General features: G+C 35.6%; 1 protein-coding gene across 12 annotated transcripts in view; it reads right to left on the reverse strand.

Annotated features, from left to right (window-relative positions):
- LOC128256335 (nipped-B protein) overlaps positions 1-13,498 on the reverse strand; it is a 215,936-nt gene that overhangs the window by 76,032 nt on the left and 126,406 nt on the right. The gene's annotated exons all lie outside the window — the stretch shown is intronic.

Here is a 13,498-nt window from a genome sequence, read left to right on the forward strand (position 1 = left end):
GAAAATCTTGGTGGAGGGGGAGAGGAGTTACACTTTCACAATATAATGCAGCGGATAATTAAACTATATATATTTAAGTACGTCAACTCTACTGGAAGTAAAGGATTTTTCAATAGGTGCGCTTCAACTTTTTTCCGATAGGGACGGCGAACGACGCCATGTTTTTCGTTGTTCTCTTGACATTTGAAACTTCATTAGTATACATTTCATCATGGAACGTTACACACTTGAACAGCGTTTGCAAATTGTGCAAATTTTTTATCAAAATAATCGTTCTGTTGCTGCTACTTTAAGAGCATTACGGCCATTCTACGGTCCATTTAACAAGCCAGCCCGTTCGACAATCGACCGTCTAGTGGCAAAATTTGAGTCTACGATTTGACACCTCTAGACTATATTTTTTTGGGGTTACGTGAAGTCATTGGTCTATGCCAATAAGCCGGCGACGTTGCAAGAGCTCAGAGCCAATATTGAGCGCGAAATTGCTGGAATTTCGACCGATTTATGTGAAAAAGTGGTTGAAAATTGGGTACAACGATTGGACTTCGTAAAACGTGCACGCGGTGGTCATGCGAAAGAAATCGAGTTTCATAATTAAATGTAAATGTTCAAATTCGATAATAAAAAAAAAGTTAGTTGAAAAGTCAAACCGTTTGAGTTTTATTCAAAAAAAAGTTGAAGCGCTCCTATTGAAAAACCCTTTATTTTTGCGCACCATAGCACAGTAGTCGGGCTTGTATGGAACCGCAATAATAAATCTTTCTAGATATGCTATTGGTTTAAAACTTTCACCAAAAATCTAGAAAATATGTATTAAAAAAAATTGGCCAGATCGTACCAGTATATAATATAGCTTTCATTGAGCAGCCATAATTAATTTTTTTTGTGGTCATAAGAGGCTGCTATTTTAACTGTAAGTTATTTACAAACATAGAACCATATTACGACAATTTGGCAGCGCCCATATTGGGTAGGTATGAGAATGGGACAACATCTATTTTTATCCCCCTAAATGTTAAGGGTTTTTGTGATTAAACTCCTCCGAAACGGCTTTACCTATACCCTGATTTTTCAACCCTTTACAATCAACCCCTATTTTTTTTTATTTTTCTCAGTTCAACTTGATCTTGGCCTTCGCCGGTCGATAACCGATCAACGATCAATCAATCAGATAACCCCACTAGATGTCTGCCAGGGTCTCCTCTCATTTAGCAAACATCACGGAGCAGAGATGAGAAGGAAGACGATCTCCTGTCTTACTCACTATTCAGTTGCCGGCCATTTTTTTGGGTTTATTTGTGTATCGATCGTAGCAGTGACTGTTATTACCGTACCTTTATATATTGTACTTAACGCTTTTTGAAAATAGTTTTAAGTCAAAACGAAAACATGAAAGTGTTTAATTTTGAGTCTTGCAGTTCGGTGAAGAGTATCAAATATATTTGCATGTAAGTTAATAAAGCAAGTGATATGGCTGTATTTAGAATTGAAAATACTAATGTAAACGGAGGAGACTCCGTTAAATAAAAACGATGAAATTGGCCGGTATATCACTTCCAATGCATCTGTCTGGCGTATTTTTGGTTTCCAAGTTCATAAAAGTTGATGCGTGCCCAGGATTCTTAAGTCAAAAAATTTGGGACGTGTATATACGGTCAATCTGCGGTTAATGTCACCGGACCATTGTCATTTCAAGATATAAGGTAGATGGACAACAGTTTCCAACGTATAACGATGCATGCCTTGAACAAGGCAAAATTAATGGGACAGTATGCTTGCCGAAGCAGCATTAAACTGCACAAGAACACAAATTCGTCTACTATTTGCTATAGTGCTGGCTACATGTTTTTCCGCCCCGAGCGCAAATATTTTGGGATAATCACTAAGGTTCAATGACTGATGACATTTTGTATCGATATCGTACAAGGTTAAACGATCTAACGATAGCATTCAGTGATGAAATTTACAATGAATCATTGATTGGTATTTGTATGAGTTCTCCGAATTGAAGTGCACAGATCTGATTCGTGAACTGCAGTACAATACTGTTGAAATGGCAAGCATTGTTAGTCGCAATAAATGCGTAGTTTCGGCAGGACAAGGAGGATTCTCATTTTTGAATAGGAAATTAAAGGATATAAAAAAAAACGATAAATTATTTGCCGGAACTTTGTTACTTAATTCAGGTGATTTCAGGCAAACACTTCCTATTATTCCATGTTCAACGTACGCTGATAAAATTAACGCTTGCTTGAAATCATCGTGACTATGTTGTAATGTTGAAAAAGTACAACTGACGGTGAAAATGCGCGTTCAAATGATTCAGGATCCATCCGCCGAAACATTCGCTAAGCATTCTGTAGATACTGGCGATGGGAAAGTTGTTGCTGTTCTGCACATTCGGCTTTCAAAATACTCTCATCGATCGCATATTTCACGACGTACACACACAATATTTAAATCATTATTGGCAGGCAGAAAGATCGATTTTGGCAAGTAAAAATGTGGACTTCAATGAATTAAATTTAATGATAGAACAGTTATTACCTAGGGATGATGTTATAGAAATCTATCGATACCAACGGGACTGTGAATTATCCAATTGAGTTGAATTCATTGTATTTGCCAGGCATGCCACCACACAATTTACAATTGAAAGTTGGATCACCTATTATTCTCCTTCGTAACTTAATCCCACCACGGTTATGTATTGGCACACGATTAGTCATTAAAACATTAATGAAAAACATAATAAAAGCCATCATCTTAAATGACAGGTTTCAAGGCGAATATGTGTTACTGCCACAAATCCCTATGATTCCTACAAATGTGAAAATTGAACTTAACCGAAATCTTGCATACATAATTGCATACAGTTATTTAAGCCCCTTGACCGCAGCTAAACCCAGCTTATATACATCAAAAAAGTTGAGTGATTTGCATGGTAGCTTTTCACATATTGCTTGCACTGCGCTCGTGAAAATCACTCAAACGGAGTTCGAGTTGTTTCAGTGATTTAATTCGGAGTTGCAGTGGAACATTTTAAAGAATTAAAACTTTGTGAAATAATTAAAAATTATTTTTTTGTAATTTTCTTAAAAATGTCGTGGAGCTTCTGAAAGCAATACTTCTATTGTAGAAGAAGCTGATTCAGAAAATATTATGAGAAAATTGGATTCAGTTAAAAAGGATTCAAATCGTATAGCTAGGGCCGTGCAAAATAAAAAGATTTCGATTAACTCTGTAGAGTTGTACGAATCAGTGTTAAATACAACTCTATCTAATATATATCTAATATAAGTCACCTGTCTCGAATGCAGTTGCCCAAGCTTGGTTGTAATTATTTTGAATTCAAAATCTTTATTGGATTATTTTCGAGCATAATTGGTAGTGACCCAACCCTATGCAACGTTGAAGAGTTAAATAATTTATTATGTTAGAGCGCGAAGCGCTAGGTAGGGTTAAAGCCATTCAGGTGACGGATCAGAACTATGCGAATGTTCTTGCTGCTCTAAAGCAAGTCTATAACAACAAGTGTCTTGTATTTGATAATGGCATATCTCGACTTTTTGAGATACTGGCTATACAAAGTCCATCTGCAAGCGCATTGCGGTCGCTTATTGATACAGTATCGGCAATATATGAGTTCTTGTTGTCCGTTGGCGACGCAAAGGTTATTGCAAACGCACTATTGATTTACATTGTCATGTCAAAGGTTGATAGAAAGACTCGCTCTAGGTGTGAAAAGAATTTAGATTATCAAAAAATTCCGTTATGGGTTGAGTGTGTTACAGCCCTTAATAAGCGCTTTCAGCATTTGTCGGCTGAAGAGGCTACAAGTGGACCCTCAAAAGTCGCAAAGGACAACAAGATACTAGAAACAAGCATCTTGGCAAAACTTCACTGGCAGAATCACAAATAATTAGAACTTCTGAAACAGCCAAATTTTTGTTCTGCAAGTCTAATGATCATTTTATCACGACATGTCCATCACTCTCAGCTGCTTCTGTCATAACTCGTTTTAAATTTGCCAAAGGGGTCCCACTTGGCATAAATTGTTTGAGAAAAGGTCATAATGTACCTGCCGGCAAGGCAGCTCACTGCAGGGTATGTTAAAAGTCCCACCATACGCAAACATAAAACAAAACTTAGATCCTGCGGCAAGCCATATAGGAGTGCAAGCAGCAGAAGATTTTAACCATGCAAGCGCCCTTGATGCACAGCAAGTTGTTTTGGCGACAGCAGTTGTAGATATTAAAGGTGGCTCCTGTCAGATTCAGCCAGTCAGGGTACTTTTGGGCTCAGGTTCCCAAGTCAATTTTATTATGGACGAGTTGGCGAGAGGTTTGCAGTTAAACGGATTCGAAAAGAAATTAATTTGTTGGGAATTGGAAAATCTAGTTTATCTGCGCACCAAGTTGTGCAATCAACAATTAGTTCTCGCATTAATATATATGAAATGGTTGTTGATTTTGTCTTTCTAAAATCTTTTTCCTCTTATCATCCAGAAAAAGACGTTTCAATTAAATCTCTTAACATTCCTCCAAATCTACCGCTTGCTGATCCAGCTTATCATAAGCTACAAAATTTAGATTTGCTGCTTGGAGCAGACGCCTTTTTGATCTTTTGAAAGATGGGCAAATTAAACAAGAAAATACTCTGACTTTGCAAAACACTGTTTTTGGTTGGGTGGTGTCAGGGTGGTGTTAATCAAAACAGCCCCAAGGGACTGAAGCGTGTTCTATGGTCAGCATAATTGAGGAGTCTGGTACACTTAAAAAACTAGTTTAACGATTCTGGGAGTTGGAACAAGTTCAAAATGTTTCAGGTGACAAACTATATACCCCAGAAGAAATGCTTTGTGAGAAAATCTTTCGCGAAACGATTGTTCGTTTACCCTCAGGTCGATTGCAAAGTATCCTTTAAATCTAGCCCAACGTGTCTCGGATCATCGTTTGAAATGGCAAGAAGGCGTTTTTTTATCGTTAGAGGGACGATTAACTAAAAATCCGAGCACACAGTTAATGTTTAATCAATTTATGGAAGATTATTTGGCTCTCGGACTTATGACTGCAATCGAGGGTTCAATTCCGAATAATTGCGCTGGAAATTTGGACATTTTGGTTGGACCCATTTCGTTGGAGCCGTTGGAGTTTTCGTTGGAGCCATATCGTTAGAGGCATCTTGGAAAATTTGGTTGGAGTCAATTTTTGGACGCTGGGCAATTAAATTTGGATTAAAAGCCCTCATCGCGAAAATTGGTTTGAGAGTGAGAATGCCCTATTACAAAATTAGTTGGCATCAAACAAATGAGGTAAAAACTTAACAAAAAAATATTACCGCTAATTCGCAAGTACCAGCAAAAAGTGTCACAGGAAAAAAATTACCGTATATTTTGCTGTGGCTGCATACATAATTGTACACAGTTATTTAAACCCCTTGACCGCAGCTAAGCCCAGTTTATCAAAAAAATTGAGTGATTTGCATAGTAGTTTTTCACTCATTGTTTGCATTGCGCTCGTCTAATTGGAAGTCACTCTTATGTTCGAACTACATGGAGCCCTTTTTAAGTGATTTGGTTTGGAGTGACAGTGGAACATTGTGGATATGTAATAACAGCTCTGCGCAATAATTAAAAATTATATTGAATAACACTGCGCTTATTTAGTTGGAGATCACTTAAACTGAGTTCGACTTGTTTCAGTGATTTAATTCGGAGTTACAGTGGAACATTTTGCAGAATTAAAACTTTGTAAAATAATTAAAAATTATTTTGGATAACACTGTGCTCATTTAATTGGACATCACTCAAACTGGGTGCGATTTGTTTCAGTGATTTATTTCGGAGTTACTAATAATTAAAATTTATTTTTTTTTTATAACACTTCACTTATTTAATTGGAGATCACTCATATGGAGTTCGATTGGTTTGAGTGATTTGGTTCAGAGTTACAGTAGAACATTTCAACAATTATAGCTTTAAAAAATATTTAAATCAATTTGTTTGTAATTTTCTTAAAAATGTCTGAACGTCGTGGAGCTTCTGACAGCAATACTTCTATTGTAGAAGAAGCTGAATCAGAAAATATTATGAGAAAATATGATTCATTTAAAAAGGATATAAAAAAAGAATATCCGTGCAAAATAAAAAAGGACTCTGTACAGTTGGATTGTCGTTTGAGTATTTTAGATACTTATATAGATCGTGCGTTTTCGTTACAACTGCAAATTGAGGATGTCGATCCGGAATTGTCATCGCGATCTGAACTTGAAGATTTATGCGTGCTAACCAGGGCATTGTTGTTGTCAGTTAAGCTCCAAGCCCGCCAAACAATCTAAACGAATCACTGTTAAATAAAATAAATAAATCGAATAAAAAATATTTAGAATAACTATTGAAAATTATTATTGTCAATGTCATTACCAGTTATTTGCTGAACGCTTGCGTTTACCAAACAACCAAGATTCCATTTTTAGATTTTTACAATGTCTGATTTAATTGAGCAAAAAAGTGCTTGGGTGATTCTGCCATATCACAGAAAATTATTTATAAGTGGTACAAAACTTCAAACAGGGTCGAGAACGTGTTGATGACTTGGAGCGCTCCGGACGACCATTCAGATGACAATGGCGTCAATAAAGTGAAGGAATTAGTACACAAAAATTGTCGGTTGACTGTTAGAGACCTTGCTGAGATATTCGGAATATCAGAAGGATTTGTGAAAGACAATTTGAGCCTACGAAAAGTCAACTCTCGTTTGGTACCGAAATATCTTATGTTGATGTGTGTGAAACAATGCTTTCTCACTGTCAGGACAAGCTCCTCCCTCCTTTACACCTTGTTGTTTCACTCATTCAAGAGACTTGCGTAGCAAGCTTACTAAATTGTATTTTGATAGCTTTTCCATTGCTTCCCTTATTATTATTTTTACAGAAACCTGGTTAAAGCCGAAGATTCTAAGCTCCAAAGTTTTTTTAAATAAGTACACAACTAATAGGCTTGACCGTCCATCTAGACGGGGCGGTATAGTACTTATTGTTGTCGACTCCAACCTCACGTCAGAAGAAATATCTTTTGATGCATTTAAAAATATTGAATATTTTGCATAAAGTTATCGTTCTCTGGTTGTTTTGTTTATATAACATGCTCTTATATTCCGCCATGGTCTGAACTTTCGGATTATTTTAATCATATTTCCGCTATCAAATAAGTCTCTTAAAAATTTTCCGATATGGATCAGCTGGTAATTCTAGGTTATTTTAATTTACCAGAAGTTACGTGGTCCACACAGGAAAAATCGAATGTCTTAATACCTATAGCAACATGACTTTATTGAAGGGTTGCTTGATTTATCTTTATGACAAGAAAAGCGTGTTCGAAATTCACTTAATCGCTTACTTAATCTATGTTTTGTAACAAATCGGTCCAGAGTAGCACCACTTACGCAACCTGAAGATCCATTTCATTCTAATTTCGATGTGACAATCGACATTGTGGTAGCAAGGCAGACTTTCTGAGGCTAAATTATTTAATATCTGACTTTGATTGGTCTGATCTCTACTCATGAAATATAATGGCTGATGCCCTTAATATTTTGTATTCTGATAGAGTTTTTTTTTTAATTCTTGTGTTCAGTGGTACTATCAGTCGATCTCCAACAAACCACCTCGGATCAGCAAAGAGCTGACACAGCAAAGAAATGCAAATTCCAGACTTTATGATAAATATAAACAAACCGGTTTTCAAACTCTTTTTTCTAGATTTTTAAGTGCTCAGTCAAGATTTGTTATAAAATTATATAAACCGTTATAGGCTGCATATCTAGCAGGACCCTAAGCCGTTTTGTATCGTTGTTAACACTAAGCGTAAATCGAATACTTATCCTTTCTCGCTATGCTTTGATAACACGACAGCAATTACAGATCAGGCAATAGCTGATTTACTTGCTCTTGCGGCTTAAGCTGGCTTTCGTGTTTAATTTTCTCCTTGCCGATGTTTACGTTACGCCAATTTATACCGGGGAATTGAAATTCACTATTTTAAATGGCCCTTTGTACCTCGGATCCAACGATATTTTTCCCGTCGAGAATCCCGTTGATTTACGGCCAGTTGCAACTCCGGCAAGTTCTCAACCCATGCCCTCTGATCTTCCCCGGTGAGATGGGCAATCATTGTTTTAACCGTCCTATTAACACTCGTAACCCGGTTGTTACGCACAGCTTCCATGCGAAGCTTGCCCACTCGGTAAGGAATTAGGCGGTATAGCCGGTCGGCCACTTAGAATAGGATACAACACTGAGACCTAACATGCTAGGTCGGTGTTATATAGGGCTTAAGGAATCAGTAGGCAAGCAGTAGAGCAGCGATCAGTATATATATATTTAAGGAGACCAATAAACCTTTACGATCCCAAGATAAAGGAAATAAGGTCGTTACAGTATCAAAAGTAGTATGCAAGTAGTAATGGGCACGCCTACCGTGGCGGTCGTCCCCTCAACTGCTGCTTGACTATACAAAAAGAGGTAGATGCCTGCGATAGGATGCCTTCTGCAAGGTCTCCCGGTCTTGCAAAAAACACACAAAAAATGTATTATATGATGCCTTTTATTTTAAAAGTGTAACTTACGTTTTTTTTAAATACATGTTCCTAGGTTACACTTGAAAAATTAAAACTCAAAGTCTAAATAAAATAGAGAGCGTTGTCAAGCGTGCTGAGCCTTTCAAGCACAACTTTTGAGCGTTTTTTTTTTTTAAACTAGATCTTTTGTCCTTCCGAGTGATTCAAGACAGACGTTTTGAGCAATTATCACGAATTTAGCACTGCTGTGTAACAAGGGTTTAGCAGAATTTCCATTTGTCCTTTTCTACGCAAACTAGTCCCTGTGTAAAGTTATTTGCATGAAACTTTTCAGCTGTCTTTCTATTGCAGGTAGTATTAGGATAATTTTTCTTTATATCACCCGTAGTATAACGGACGCCTTTGTCATATACAATAGCTTCCATTGGAACAAAGGGAAAAATTATAACATTGCTGTTTGTGAATTTTTTTTTTAATTCGTTGAGACATAGTTAATATTTCTTAATTATGGTTTAAATTTTATAAAAATCGGAGGACTATTTCATATTGGTCCTATAAAAATAATTGAAAAACAAATGACAAAAATTGTGTTTATATATTCGTGCAGACGATCAAATCTCATTTTGGTTCGTTTTAAAAAATCGATTTTTGTTTTTATTTTACAGCTAAAAAATGGTTCTATAGCCTGATTCCATTGCCGCATTTGTAGATTTTTTAATTTTGCCTGATTTCTTTGGCGCATTAACATTTAGCAAAGTCTACTCCGGCATGTGAGTGGCACGAACAACTGATCTGCGTTTGCTAACTTTTGAATTGTCGCAAACCAAAACGAAATGAATTAAAACCATAATGCGACCGAGACATTTGCCAACTTGAACGACAAAGAAGGGGTGCTGATAGTGTTGTTTGATGGGTTTTCTAAGGAGACAAACACAATTTCTAATAAAGAGCACAGAGCCCCGTACATGTTGAAGTTTTTTCCTGCCAGAGGCCCAGCAGTAATGCATTGTGGACTTGCGACAAGGATTTGCTACTCTTGTTCTTGTTTTTAGTGTTTGGAACTCAAAATAGGTTTTATGTTCAAAAGAAATCCAAAATTGCGCCAACCTTACATATAAAAACCAGCTGTTGTAGTGGTGGCACTAACGAAATATCGTTTAACATCAGTATTTTCCCGTATTTTTTCTAAAAACGTTCGGGGTGATTGATTTTTATTGGCATTTATTTATCGCATTTATTTTAAATGCGGCATTTACCTTATGGGATTCCCTGCGCGTAAGGCTAAATGCGTTTAAATGAGTAAATGGAATCCGGCTATTAAATACTATTGGTTTCTCAAGCTAATGGCCAAATAGCATGGCCATTAGCATATTGTGTTTATCCCTCTAGTTTTAACGTTTAATGGTTTTTACCTTTAAATCGTAAAAAATATTTTGTATACATTTAAGCTTCGCTTTCTTTTTCCGTTAGGTCGTCAACTTCAATGAACGAGCAAAATTGTACTTTTTAAATAAATCGTTCGAAGATTTTTGTATAATACCTCCACCCAAAATGGGACCTATTGGTACAAAAACAGTACACTCCACTGCAAATGTAGCAAATAAAATATAAGCAGAAAATCGAAACTAAGGGTTGATAAGTATCCGAATGATAGTTTTTGTAGTAATCATGTTCGCTAACATATTTTTCAAATAATACAAGCGGAAAACTATATCTTTAAAAAAAATATTAGAGAAAGGCTAACGATCTTGAATTAATTTGTTTACTTTTTGATAAAGTTTCTAAAACAGGAACCACATTTTACACATATGAAGAAAGCAAGGAATAATAAATAAAACAAGAAAGAAAGCAAACTTCGGCAAATATTCTTGAAAACATTAAAATTATGATTTACTTGCTCAATTATTTGATTTGCAGCTCAATTATTTGATAGTTCCTATGACAGCTATACGATATGGTTTTTTGATTTTAATAGAATTAAAAGCGTAATTATCAACTGCGAAATTATTAATAAGTCAAAGAGAATTTAAAAAAAAAAATGATAAAACAGAAAAGTTACATTAAAAAAAAAAAAATTTTATATTGTAGTGTGCATACATACATCGGCAACAATGTTAGCCAAATCTGCAGGATCAGCTCTCTTCAAGTGCAAACGTAATTTAATCACAAACGCCATTATCGAGTGATAAGTCGCTCCAGCTTCTTCCCACAGCTTGGCGACAGCAACAAATATATCCATGTATGCACATAAAATTCCTTTGTTCTCTCTCTCTCTGAGCACCGCTCTCAGAGATAAACATAAGCTAACATATAAGGCTGTTGCGTCGCTACCGGCTTGACCGACAGCAGTCAAGAGATGACGGCGGACAAAATAAGTAAATTTAATAAACGTCTAAATATATTAAATATGACCAGTGCGTTCTCTAATTATTGAAAGAACTGTGAACCTTTAATGGCTACGTAACAGTGACCGTGACAGTGATTTTAACACAAAAAAGCCTAAGTTAAAGGGCAAAAAAGGTTTGTACTGAAAAAAAAGACAATATATATAATATAAACAAAAAAATTTAAAAACTGTTACAAAAACCAAAAAAAAAACAATAAATACGGAGCTGAAAAAAAATCAACAAACCAAAAAAAAAACCGCTAAAAATTAAAAATCATCAAGTGAAAAAGCCAGTGCGAGTCCAAAAGGCCCGGAACATCCAGAAAAATTAAAAATCGTCAAGTAACACAAAAGCCTGTGCCAGGACCAGCACATTCTGGCCCGGAACCTGAAGACAAGAAGAAGGACGGACAAATGCAGAACAAATAATTTTATTTTATATGAATATATTATATATTAAAATTGTAAATTTGAGCTGTTCAAGAAGACGGCTCAATAAGAAAATTTTTTCGATAGGCAGAAAAAAAAATTGTAACAATCTAAAAAAAACCCTTGAATATAAAATTGTAAATTTGAGCTGTAAAGGAAGACGACCAAAACAGAAAATTTCTTTGAAAGGCAAGAAAAAAATTGTATCAATAAAAAAAACATATATATATATATATATATATATATATATATATATATATATATATATATTATATATATAAAACAAAAGAATGGAATTTAAGATTTAAAAAAAAAAATGTAAATATTAAAATTATAATATATCGACGTACAGCAATTTTTTTTAAAGTAGTTATGTTATTTTAAGCTGTAAACAAAGATGGATCAAAAAGATTATAATTAGGGAGGGAATTTTGTAAAGGAAAAGAAATAAAACAAATAACCAAAATAAAAAAGGTTAAAAAAAAGAAAATGTAAAATCAGTAACCAGAATATAAAAAGAAGTTGACCACACGGATGCTATTAAGTCAATGTGGTTACTACTTTTGATCCCCACACTATATGTTAAACATAATAAAATAATTTTAATACGCTATATTAGCAGAGCCAACGACTTGGACAGGGTTTAAAATCAATTATCCTTGTTTTTTATCTCCAACAAGGTTTACATACATCTTTTGTTTTCTTCTCTCTATAATGTATAAATACATTAACTTTCTTACAACTATGGACCAAAAAGTTAAAAATAATAAAAGAAAAGGAGGGTTAAGAAAAAAAACATTTAAAAGAATAACTGCCATTCGAAAAGAATTAAAAGCTATTGGTAGGCCATCATGGGAACAAGCATGTGTACTTCACGCAGAGCTAGACTCCCTAAAAAAAATTTGTAAGCACAAAGCTAAACAAAAGTCAAGAACCCGAACAAGGTTACAAAAATAGTAGAATCAACTGTTGAGTAAAAATCTCCTCCGAAAGAGACATTTTTGCCAGTACTTAAAAAGGAATGCTCGGCAGACTGCCCAGACCTTTTAGTCTCACCATACTGTGAATGCAATACATAAGAAACCCATCTCAGTGTACGAATTCAATCTAAGTAATTCCCCATTAATACATTGCAATAATACGCACAAAACCAATAGTATTATCAACAATAGAAAACTGTAAGATTTTTTCTGTCATTGACAAAAATTCATTGCTTGGCAATGTAATCAAGGAGATACTTCGGATAAAATCAACTCACACATGCGGGCTTGGATTCGTTGGGAACAACTCAGGAGATTGCTAAATGCTACATGCTGGTGCAAAAATTTGATTTTTCCAAGCAAGCTGGTTGGGAAGAGGATACAATACCCTTGGCGAAGGAATTCAATGAATTTTTGAAGAATCGGCTTGAACAAGCGGAATTTGCGGCGTTTGTGAAAATAGGCACCACACATTATTGCATTTTTATAAAAACTCTTCGCAGCTAGAAATTGAAACTGATTCTGCCATTATTTCTGAAGTTAACGGCTCCAGTTCTTAGCCAACTTCCACGTTCAAGGACCAGCTTCTGATATTACGCTGTTGGCCACTGCTGTTGTACTCGTAAAAAGTCGTTCCGGTTTATTCATTCCATGCAGGGCATTGCTTGATTCAGGCTCCCAGCTGCATCTTCTAACGTTTTGACGGCAGTTACAGCTAAAAAAGGACTCGCTTAGCATCTCTGATTTCAGAACTAGGTGAGACAAGGGTTCTAACTGAAGGATATTTGCTTAAAGTCTGAGGTATTCGGCGTTATTATCTGCACGCCTACTATCACTGATAATCAGCCAAGCATAGCCCTGAACATAGAGAATTGGAATATTCCGGCAAATGTCCAACTATCGGATCCCTTTTTTGGAGCTAGCATGCTTTATAATTTATTATGTGTTGGGCAGATTAAGCTGATCCCTGGGCTACCGCTTCTTCAGAAAACTCGCCTTGGTTGTTTTGTTTCTGGTGGAGAACAAAGGCATTTTAACACAAAAACTTTGGCTGCTTGTTGTGTTTCAAATGGTAAACTAAAGGATCATTTCGATGATATTGTTCGTCGGTTTTGGAAGTTAGA

Source organism: Drosophila gunungcola, assembly GCF_025200985.1.
Source record: "Drosophila gunungcola strain Sukarami chromosome 2R unlocalized genomic scaffold, Dgunungcola_SK_2 000015F, whole genome shotgun sequence".
Taxonomy (NCBI): Eukaryota; Metazoa; Arthropoda; class Insecta; order Diptera; family Drosophilidae; genus Drosophila; species Drosophila gunungcola.